Source organism: Leopardus geoffroyi, chromosome B2, assembly GCF_018350155.1.
Source record: "Leopardus geoffroyi isolate Oge1 chromosome B2, O.geoffroyi_Oge1_pat1.0, whole genome shotgun sequence".
Classification (NCBI taxonomy): domain Eukaryota; kingdom Metazoa; phylum Chordata; class Mammalia; order Carnivora; family Felidae; genus Leopardus; species Leopardus geoffroyi.
The window spans coordinates 53,892,385-53,903,679 of NC_059332.1; the positions used below are offsets into that span (position 1 = coordinate 53,892,385).

Below are 11,295 nucleotides of genomic sequence, written 5' to 3' on the forward strand. Positions count from 1 at the left end.
TGCGCTAGCTAGAGAAAGTTCTCTTGCTGGGAAAGGAAAAGCAGATGATCAACCAGCTTCTACAGGCTTTCCAGATACCAGCTTCTACCTCACTCCACCTAGACACCGGCAAAGCTAGATGTAGAGAGACAGTCGGGAATAAGGAAGAGCAAGGGCTACCAGTATCAGCCATGCACCAGGAGGTTCCCAGTGACCTGCTTTGCCAAGGAGCCCAGCAGCTTTTGCCACTGAAAAACTCAATGACAAGCACAGTCGCTGTACGTCGCCTGCAGATTTTACAGGGTTTTCATCTCACAGGTACTTTCCAGCCACCTGATTCCTCTCCAATTCCTAGCCTGCCCACCCCCAGCAGAGCCTAGAATCCCCACTAGCAACCCCCAGCCTCTGCAGCTGTAGAAGTACAAAAGGCAAGGCTACAGTCCCTATAGCAGGCCCTCACTCACAAGTGCATGCTTGAAGCTAGCCGCTCTGGCTGTGCACCTGCACACCCTTGCCCTGAATCCCATCACCAGTCTCCTCTGCTGTATACGTGCCAGTGGGGAGATCCTGCAGCTACAGGGGCACGACGGAGAGCCAAAGCCCTTGCAGCTGCTCCTGGGCCTGGATGTAGGCCTCTCATGTCACTGGCCTCCCCTCCTGGGCTTGCTTGCAACTAGCTGTGCACCTGCACCCTGCTGACCAAGTCTAATCACCGGCCTATAATGCAGTGTGTGCACCAGTGCCAAGACCCTGAGGCCATGGCTGCAGGCCTCCAGCTTTCAGTGTGCCCAAATCAGAATAAGAAAGGAAGACATAAAATCATCTTTGCTGATGACATAATCTGTGCAGAAAGAAAAACCCTAAAAACCTCCACCAAAAAAAAACTGTTAGACTAAAGAAATTCAGTAAAGTTTCAGGATATAATATGAACATATAAAAGTCAGTTGCATTTCTATACACTAACAGTGAACTCTCTGAAAAAGAAATAATGAAAACAATCCCATTTACAATAGCACCAAAAGGAATACAGTACTTATGAATAAATTTAAGAGAGGAACTATAAGACAAAAAATATTAGACATTAATGAAAGAAATTGAAGAAGACACAAATAAATGGAAAGATATCACATGTTCATGGATCAGAAGAATTAACATTGTTAAAATGTCCATGCTACCAGGGCACCTGAGTGGCTCAGTCAGTTAAGCATCCGACTCTTTTCAATGTTTATTTATTTTTGGGACAGAGAGAGACAGAGCATGAACGGGGGAGGGGCAGAGAGAGAGGGAGACACAGAATCTGAAACAGGCTCCAGGCTCTGAGCCATCAGCCCAGAGCCCGACGCGGGGCTCGAACTCACGGACCGCGAGATCGTGACCTGGCTGAAGTCGGACGCTTAACCGACTGCGCCACCCAGGCGCCCCAAGCATCCGACTCTTGATCTCAGTTCAGGTCTTGATCTCAGGGTCATGGGTTCGGGCCCCATGTCGGGCTCTGCACTGGTGCAAGGGCTACTTTTAAAAAATGCCCATACTGCATCTTTTGGGATGAGCACTGGGTGTTGTATGGAAGCCAATTTGACAATAAATTTCATATATTAAAAAAAAATGCCCATACTAACAAAAGCAATCTACAAATTTAGTGTAATCCCTATGGAAATTCCAATGGTAGTTTTCACAGAAATAGAAATAGTGATCCTAAAATACATATGGGACCAAAGACCTCAAAAAGACAATGCAATCCTGAGAAAGAAGAACAAATCTGGAGGTATCACATTTCCTGATTTCAAACTGTACTAAAAAGCTATAGTAATCAAAACATATGTATGGTACTGGCATAAACACAGATACATAGACTTAAAAACCAGAATTGAGAGCCCAGAAATAAACACTTGCATAATACTTGACAAGGGAAGCAAGAATATTCAACAGAGAAAGGCTAGTTTCCTCAGTAAATGGTGTTGGAAAAACTGGGTGTTCACATGCAAAAGAATGAAATTGGACCCTTATCTTCAACAACCTTACGAAAATGAAAGCTAAGACCTTAAACTGTAATGCCTGGAAGAATATAGGAAAAAAGCTACTGACATTGGTCTTAGCAATAATTGTTTTGATATGACACCAAATCATAAGCAACAAAAGCAACAACGAGTGGAACTACATCAAACTACGAAGTTTCTGGACAGCAAAAGAACTAATCAACAAAATGAAAAAGCAACCTACAGAGGGTCAGAGAAAGGGTGGAAGATATTTGTTAATCATATACCTAATAAGTGGTTCATTTCTAAAATATGTAAGGAACTCAAACAACTCCAAAGCAAAAACAAACTGACCAATTAAAAAATGGTCAAAGACCCAGTCACAGAGTCACTGCTCAACAAGGACTCAGAAGCCTCCTCCTTGAGCCTTTTGCTTCCCAAGGCTCCATCCCCACGCCCACCTTCTCCCACCATTCTTCCACTGTTTCCACTGAGGAAAAGGAATCCTATAGAATATCCACTATCCAAAACCTTCACTCTTTTGATCCCTTTACTGATACAAGTAAGGGTGATGATCTGCTTCCTACTGGCACTGAGGATTATATCCTCAGAATTCAACAGAGAGGGGTGCCTGGGTAGCTCAGTCAGGTAAGACACCGACTTGATTTCAGCTCAGGTCATGATCTTAAGGTCCTGGGATAGAGCCACTTGTCAGCTCTGCACTGGGTGTGGAGCCCACTTGGAATTCTCTCTCTGTGTGTCTCTTTCTCAATAAATAAATAAACATTCAAAAATCTATATTAAAAAGGAATTCAACAGAGCAACAACAGGAAGACCCCTAGTACTGTCTAAGGGATCACTAAGGATTATGATAAAAAGAAACTAGTGGGGTGCCTGGGTGGCTCAGTCGGTTGAGCCACCAACTTTGGCTCAGGTCATGATCTTGCGGTCTGTGAGTTCAAGGCCCGCATCAGGCTCTGTGCTGACTGCTTGGAGCCTGGAGTCTGCTTCAGATTCTGTGCCTCCCTTTTCCTCCGTCCCTCCCCCACTCACGCTCTGTCTCTCTCTGTCTCTCAAAAATGAATAAACTTAAAAAAATAAAAAAATAAATAAAAAGAAACTAATGAAAGCATTTAAGAAGAAATTTGCCTGCAATGGTACTATAAGTGAGCTTCCAGAATATGGAGAAGTAATTCAGCTACTGGGAGACCAGTACAAGTATATATGCCAGTTCCTCCCTCACAGAGATTGGACTGGCTAAGGACGACCAGCTGAAGTTTCATGGGTTTTAAGTGCGTTTGGCTCACTGAAGCTTAAGTGAGGATTTCCTTGCAATGAGTAGAATTTCCCTTCTATCCCACGTCATAAGTTTGAAAACCTCACAGCTTGTATAATGTAACCATTTGGGGTCTGCTTTTAACTTGGACTAGTGTAACTCCTTCATCCGATAAACTGAAAAGAGCCATGCTGTCTAGTCTTGAAGTCCCTCATTTAAACAGAGGTCAAGCAGTAGGCGTCTGGCAGTATCTGGCCTGAAACCAAGCAGTAATGTGATGTTTCAGTCAAGCCCAGAGCCCCAAGATCACAGCAGGCTACATCTGGCCAGAAGCTCATCAGCTCTCCCTCTTCAGAGTTTCCTGACCTAAGAGAATGTCACCACCCGAACAGCCCACAGCAGAGCTGGGAGGACAGGATGAGGTAAGACGTCGGTGGCAGTCGTGCTGCTAGAGGGAGTCCTTGGTAGTCAAAGAAAGATCCCTGGTGTCTCCGACCTGCTGTAGACAGGGCTTAGAGTCACCATCTTCTCTCTAGTGAAGTGTGATAGGACATCTGGCTTGCCACCAAGGTTTTTTTGACCAGTCATATCCGTAGCTAATTGACATCCAAACACCAGAATGTGAGGCCAACCTTCTATCAGAGTTAAACTTTTGACAAGGGAACAAATTTCAAACTGATGTATCAGTCATGTAGCTGGCTGTAGACCTTGCAACTTACTAGCAAAAGCAACCCGATGTCATGTGAAGTAACACGCTGGTTTTTTATTTAACTTTTCTTCAGTTTTAATGTTATGTAATGTATTTAACCCCCTACTTAAACAGAACTTGCTTTCAGAAACAAAAAATTAAATTAAATTAAAAAATGGCCAGAGAAATGGAGTGTGGAGAAAAGGGAACACTGGTGCACTGTTGGTAGGAATGTAAATTGGTATAGACACTACGAAAAACAGTATCCAAAAATTAAAAATAGAACTACCATATGCTCCAGCAATCCCAGCTCTAGGTATATATATATATATATATATACACAGGAAATGAAACCACTATCTCAAAGAGAAATCTGCACTCCCATGTTTATTGCAGCATTATTCACAATAGCCAAGATATAGAAATAATCGAAGTGTCTATCAACAGATGAATGGATAAAGATGTGAGATAGATACAGATGTATAGACATACACATAATTGCATATTATTCAGCCATGAGAAAGAAGGAAATCCTGCCATTTGTGATAAGATGGATAAATCTTGAGGGTAATTATGCTAAGTGACATAAGTCAGACAGAGAAAGACAATACCGTATGATCTCACTCACATGTGGAATCTAAGAAACACTGAACTCATAAAAACAGAGAGTTGGATGGTAGTTGCCAAGGGCCAAGGGACTGAGGAAATGTAGAGATGTTGGTTAATGGGTATATACTTCTAGTTATAAGATGAATAAATTTCAGGGATCTAAGGTACAGCATGGTCACTGTAGCTAACAATACTGTATTTTATACTTGGAAGTTGCTCTGACAGTAGAATCTTAATGTTCTCGCCATAACAACCAAATATGAGGTGATAGATGTGTTAAAAAAACTTATCATGGAAAACATTTTGCAGTATATACATGCTTCAAACCATCACACTGAATACCTTAAACTTCTACAATTTTATATGTCAATGAATAAATTCTGGAGATCTAATGTACAGCATGATGATTACAGTTAACAATACTGTATTTTTTACTGAAAGTTGCTAAGAGTGAATCTTAATTGTTCTCACCATATGCACATACATACAAAGACAATTGTGTGATGTGATGGAAATGTTAACTAATTCTACTGTGGTGATTATCTTGCAATATGTAAGTGTATCAAATGAACACATTGTATACCTTAAACTCACACAATGCTATTATATAAATTATATCTCAATAAAGCTGGGGGGAAAAAACTCAAAAGATCAGACATGTAAATATTCCTTAGAAGTTACTCCCTCTTCTGTTCAGTTAGTCACTTAGGATGAATATGAATTAAAGGAAAATTTGAATCAAGGAAAAGTGAAGTGGGATTAACTTTTCCTCCCCACCAAAACCTGCTTCCAGGGTGAAGTCTGTGGCTTCTATGCCTTTTTGTCTTTGCATTTTCACGGTATGCTGTTAGGTACCTTTCCTGGAATTATCCTTCAATGTGTTTATAATGACTGTTCATAGACTGCTTGGAGACTGGTCTAATTAAATATGGCAACTGAAAGAAGCAGGACTTCCCCAACAAAGGACATGTGGCTTTTAACTGGAGTCTGGGAGACTGTAAGCATTCCGCACTTTGGCCCACCAAAAACTTGGAATGTGCCATTACAATGGCACCACATGAGATGTATTCACTGAATTAACATCTGGGTATGGTTATCAGTTTGTTTTCATCTGGAATATTCATTTTTAAAGTTTGGCCCAAGCTTCCCATTTATTTTTCAGAAGGTATATAAGGTTCCAAATACTTTAAGCAATCCGTGGCAGGCGTCAACCTGGCTCAATTTTTGGAAAGGACTCACAACAGAAAAACCCTGTGAGCAAAGTCACATTCACGTAATTCAGGCAGATTGCTGTGGGGAGGGGAATCAGGTTGATACTAGTTACATAGCAAGGGTGTTCTTTCTAGAACCCACAAAAGTAAACTTGAATCCAGTTCCAGGAATCCTCGTCGATTTCTGTCATGTAGCCTGACTAACAAGCCATGAATCATGGGAGGGCTACAGCCATGATGATTCTTATCTTTAGCCAGTATGGAACCAATGCTGGTGATAATGAGCAGCCATTTTCAAAGTATATTCCACAGAAAGTTGATAGGAAATTAATATGGAAAAATAACTTTAAAACATGTCTTGCAGGCAAGTAAGTTTGACAAATGCCAAGTGAAATTGAAGGTAAATGGATTGTTTGTGACAATATTTTAGAATGTTCAATGGTCTATTGTGCCTCTCCAAACTTATTTGAATATACACTTCCCCCACCCCCACCCCCACCCCGACCCGCACGCCCAAGGATCCTGGCTTCATTTTTCCTTTGCAGTGTGTCTGTTCCCCTGAAGGGCCGATCACCATCCACTCTAACATTCAGCTTTCTCATTTCCAAAATAGAGTAACACTTATTTTTATGGGTTTAATATGAGGATTGAGTAAAAGTTTACATACATATGTATTGCCTTGTAAATGACAAAGTATACAAATGGCTGTTTTCAGGCCTGGGCATATCTGTTGATAAAGACTAATATGTACATATCTCTTCACACCTTTTGCTCTGTTTAAACATATCTGTAGCCCTTCCCAGCTTAAAAGCATGAGTATCATATCTTTCTTGGGCAACCTCATCTCTGATTATGCTACTTTGACCTCTGGTTCTTACAATTCTATCCGTGACCTCATTATTGCATCTGTTGCACCCAATGCTAATATATACATATTCACAGCATTTTCCCAAATGTGAAACTCGGGGGAAACACAGGATTAAACAATGCTCAACAGATGTTACCCATTTCATTTCAGCAGGATGTCTCAGAGCCTTCGTTATGTATGGCATTATGCCCCTCTAAGAGGGATCTATAACTTACAGCATATTTTCCAAATTTATTTTACAATGGAACTTCACTTTTCTTGCGGTGTATGTGGGTCCCAGTGGTCTACAGAACACACATTTGGAAATGCTACTGTATAGGCCTGATGGAAATGAAATGGCTCCACAGCTAAAGACAAGGAGAATCTCAGAGACCATATCCCCAGTAATCTCACACTGTCCTCTGATACTGATCAGAGGTTAGGAATGACATTTAAACTTAAGTGTGAAGTTATGGGAGCCAAACGTACCTACAGCACCCAGTTTACTTACATTAGCATAAAAATCACTTTGATAATATCACAGCTAAAAAATTTCACAGACAGCAAAATCTTGAGTAACTTAAATTTTCCTGAACATATTGTTTTTTCTGGCTAATTCTAGTTAATTTAGGCTAAAAATATTTATAAAATCTATAGGAATACTTTTGGACTTTGTCAATTCAGTAAGTAAACACAATTGAAGTATGTTTTAATGATTTGAGTTTTTTTTTATTTGTGCAGAATGTGTATTATCCAGTGGTTATAATACTATCTTACACAAGTAGAAGATTCTGGGGATTTGTCTTCAATCTTTTCTGATCTACAACATATCCTAGAAGCTTTGTTGTTGTTGTTGTTGTTGTTGTTGTTACATTACCAAAAGTTTGTTTTCTGGACATATGCATTATATCTTAGGGTTTTAGGAAGGCCAATAATTATCTTAACACCCATATTCTGTTACTAATAGTTATAACTTAAAATTTTTTTAATATTTATTTATTTATTTTTGAGAGAGTATGAACATGGGAGGGACAGAAAGAGGAGGGAAACAGAGGATCCGAAGCAGGCTCCATGCAGACAGCACAGAGCCCAACGTGGGGCTCGAACTCATAAACCGAGAGATCATGACCTGAGCCGAAGCCAGGCGCTCAACCGACTGAGCCACCAGGTGCTCCAATAATTATAACTTTTTAAACTAACAACTTAACGGAAGCAATTTACCATTCCAGAAACAATTCATATTCTATTATTAATAAAACTGCAACATTGATGGTCTTTGTATAGGGTAGCTACACCACAAGACCCTCCTCCTCTCTCACTACACCCCAAAACCATAGATGACAGGGACAGGCTGAATATCAGTCCCAAGCTTGGCCAATCAGATTCCTTCTTGTTGGAATTTGGAAATGGAATATACAATTTTGAGTGCCTGCACTTTATTTATTTTGGGTCAAGGTAGTATTTATTTTGGGTCAAGGGAAGCCATAGTTCCATAAGCCAATGAGAGCAAGGGATTTATCTATTATGACACAGGTTCAACCACCACAATAAAGACAAAAATAAAATGGCTTAAATTAGATAGAAGATTTTGTTTTTCTCTCCCAGGTAATAGTTGGAACAAAAATTGTCCACACTAGGGGCGCCTGGGTGGCGCAGTCGGTTGGGCGTCCGACTTCAGCCAGGTCGCGATCTCGCGGTCCGTGAGTTCGAGCCCCGCGTCGGGCTCTGGGCTGATGGCTCAGAGCCTGGAGCCTGTTTCCGATTCTGTGTCTCCCTCTCTCTCTGCCCCTCCCCCGTTCATGCTCTGTCTCTCTCTGTCCCAAAAATAGATAAACGTTGAAAAAAAAAAAATTAAAAAAAAAAAAAAATTGTCCACACTTGATATAGCAAAACCTCATTGCTGGGGACATAGGCTCCTTGGAGTTTGTGGCCTCATCCTTAGGGTTGCATGGTCCAAAATAGCTCTCTACCATATACATCCATCAGAAGAAGGATGGAGTAAGGAACATGCCCCCTTAGGGTCACAAAGTTGCATACAACACTTCCACATCAAACCAGAAGTTGGTCACATGGCCACACCCAGTTGCAAGAGTGTCTAGAAAATATTATCTTTTGCTGGAAGGCCATGAGTTCACCTCAATGCTAGGGTTCTGTTATTAAAAGGAAAAAAGAAAAATGGATGTTGGAGATTCTATGATTTCCCAGTTCCTGGACACCCATCTGTCCTTACTGCAATAGAAACTAGGTTCTATGAAATTCTTCTGTAGCCTTTCAAGAAGCCCTATTGTTTCTAGAGCTAGACTGACTTGGTTATTTTTCTTGCAACTGAAACAATGCAGATAACATTTATTGCATTTATTGAGCACTGACAATGTGCCAAGGGCTTTATGTGGATTATCTCATTTAAACATCGTAGCAATCCTACTAGGTAATTACTGTTTTTTCTCAGTTTTACACCTGAGGAAAATAAAAGGGTTGGGAAGGTCTCACAGATAGCAGGTGGCAGAAAATCATTTGAACCTGAATCTTAAGCCTTGCCCCATGTTGCTGCTCTTCATCATCACCAAGGTCAGGCATGAACATGTGCACCTACAGGGTGAGGCCAGGGCAGGGCTGGGGCCTGGGCCTGAGCTGACTCACTAAAATGAGGCAGGTACCAAGGAATCACATGCAGCAATGTGACCTGGGAAGGAGCTCGGCAGGAGGCAGAAACTCAGTGTCTGGGATGAGCAGTTGAGTATGTTAATCTGAATTGTTGGGGGTGTCCACTGGGCACAAGGATGATGGATCCTGGAGCAGACAGGCAGGCTGGCAGATGGACAGCAGTGGATAAGCTCATCAATAGGATTCCTCAACACTAACATTAGAACCCTGAGAAGAGCTGTTACAGACCCCATGTTTGTGTCCTTCCCAAATTCATATGTTGAAATCCTAACCCCAGTGATGGTATTCAGAGATGGGGCCTTTGGGAGGAAATTAAGTCATGAGAGTGTGGCTTTTATGATGGGATTAGTGCCCTCTCAGAAGAGGCACAAGAGAGCTTGCCTCTCTGCTCTCCACCAGGTGAAGATGCAAGGATGCTGCCGTCTGCAAACCAGGAACAGGCCATCACCAAGAACCCTTTGTGGCTTTCAGAATTGTGAGAAACAAGAGTCTGCTGCTTAAGGCACCCAGTCTGTGGTAACTTGGTACAACAGCCCAAACAGCCTGAGACAAGGGCCTCTTAAAGGCCTGGCAGAGACTGGCAACTAGACAGTCCTTTACTCCTTCCAGGGAAAGGAAGGGCTCCACTTAGCATGTTAACTGCATCCTGATTGATTGCAGTTTTGTGCTGAGCACACTCACCTCTGACTCCTGAGAGAGATCTGACCCGATGACTCATTGCCTAGAGGCTTGTCTATCATGACACCTTCTGTCCTTGTGTGGCTCAAACAACATGGAACCAGTGCTGCTGTTGGAATTAAAGCAAGGACAGGATTACTGGAGCAGATGGCGGCATAGGAGGACGCTGAGCTCACCTCGTCCTGCTGATTGCTTAGATTCCACCCACATCTTCCTAAATAACCCAGAAAACTGCCAGAAGACTAGCAGAACGGAGTCTCCAGAGCCAAGTGCAGACAAGAGGCCCATGGAAGAGGGTAGGAAGGGCGGAGGGTGGTGCGTGCCATACAGACTGGTGGGAGGGAGCCGGGGCAGTGGAGGGGCAGGCCCCCCGGCAAGGGAGAGCCACCAAGTCAGACTTGCAAAAGCAGAGGGGCTGGACGGAGTGTGTTCTGACAGCCAGCAAGACTTAACATCTGGAATGTTATAAGTCAACAGCTCTGCTCAGAGAGCGGGAGGGCAAGAGGACACCAGCAGAGAGAGGTGTTGAGCCCTGGAAGACAGAGCTCAGCTTGGCGGGAAACAAAGGCACTGTGAAGCGCCATCTCCCTCTCCCATCCCCCAGCAAAAATTCCAAAGGGAACCAGTTCACCGAACTTGCTTGCACCACACAAACACCCAACTCTGTGCTTCTGTGGATCCATCCCTCTGACGGGTCAGCCTCCCTCCCAGTGCTGCAGGGCCCCTCCCACAGGGGACTACTGATGGCAAAGTGAGCTAAGCCTGCCCCTCCCACCCCTGTGCACCTTGCGGATCCACCCTGGCTAATATGCCAGATCCCGTCGAAGTAGCACCACAAGCCTGGCAGTGTGCAAGTAGCCCAGACAGGGGCCATACCACTCCACAGTGAGTCCTGCCCCTGGGAGAGGGGAAGATAAGGTACACACCAGTCTGACTGTGGCCTCAGTGGTGGCCTGGGGACAAACATCAGGTCTGACTTCAGCCCCGCCCTCCAACACAAGTTACTCCAGACAGCACAGGGGAAGTGTCCTGCAGTTTGGAACCACTGCAGGAACTACCCAAAATGATGAAACAGAAGAATTTTCCTCAAAAGAAACTCCAGGAAGTAGAGACAGCTAACGAATTGATCAAAAATGATTTAAGCAATATAACGGAACAAGAATTTAGAATAATAGTCATAAAATTAATCGCTGGGCTTGAAAAAAGTATAGAGGACATGAGACAATCTATTGCTACAGAGATCAAGGGACTAAGAAATAGTCATGAGGAGCTAAAAACTGCTATAAATGAGGTGCAAAATAAAATGGAGACAACCACAGCTCAGATTGAAGAGGCAGAGGAGAGAATAGTTGAATTAGAAGACAAAA

General features: G+C 42.8%; 1 pseudogene; it reads left to right on the forward strand.

Annotated features, from left to right (window-relative positions):
• The first annotated feature begins 449 nt into the window (after positions 1–449).
• On the forward strand, positions 450–3,420 carry LOC123609902 (annotated as a pseudogene).
• The last annotated feature ends 7,875 nt before the right edge of the window (positions 3,421–11,295 follow it).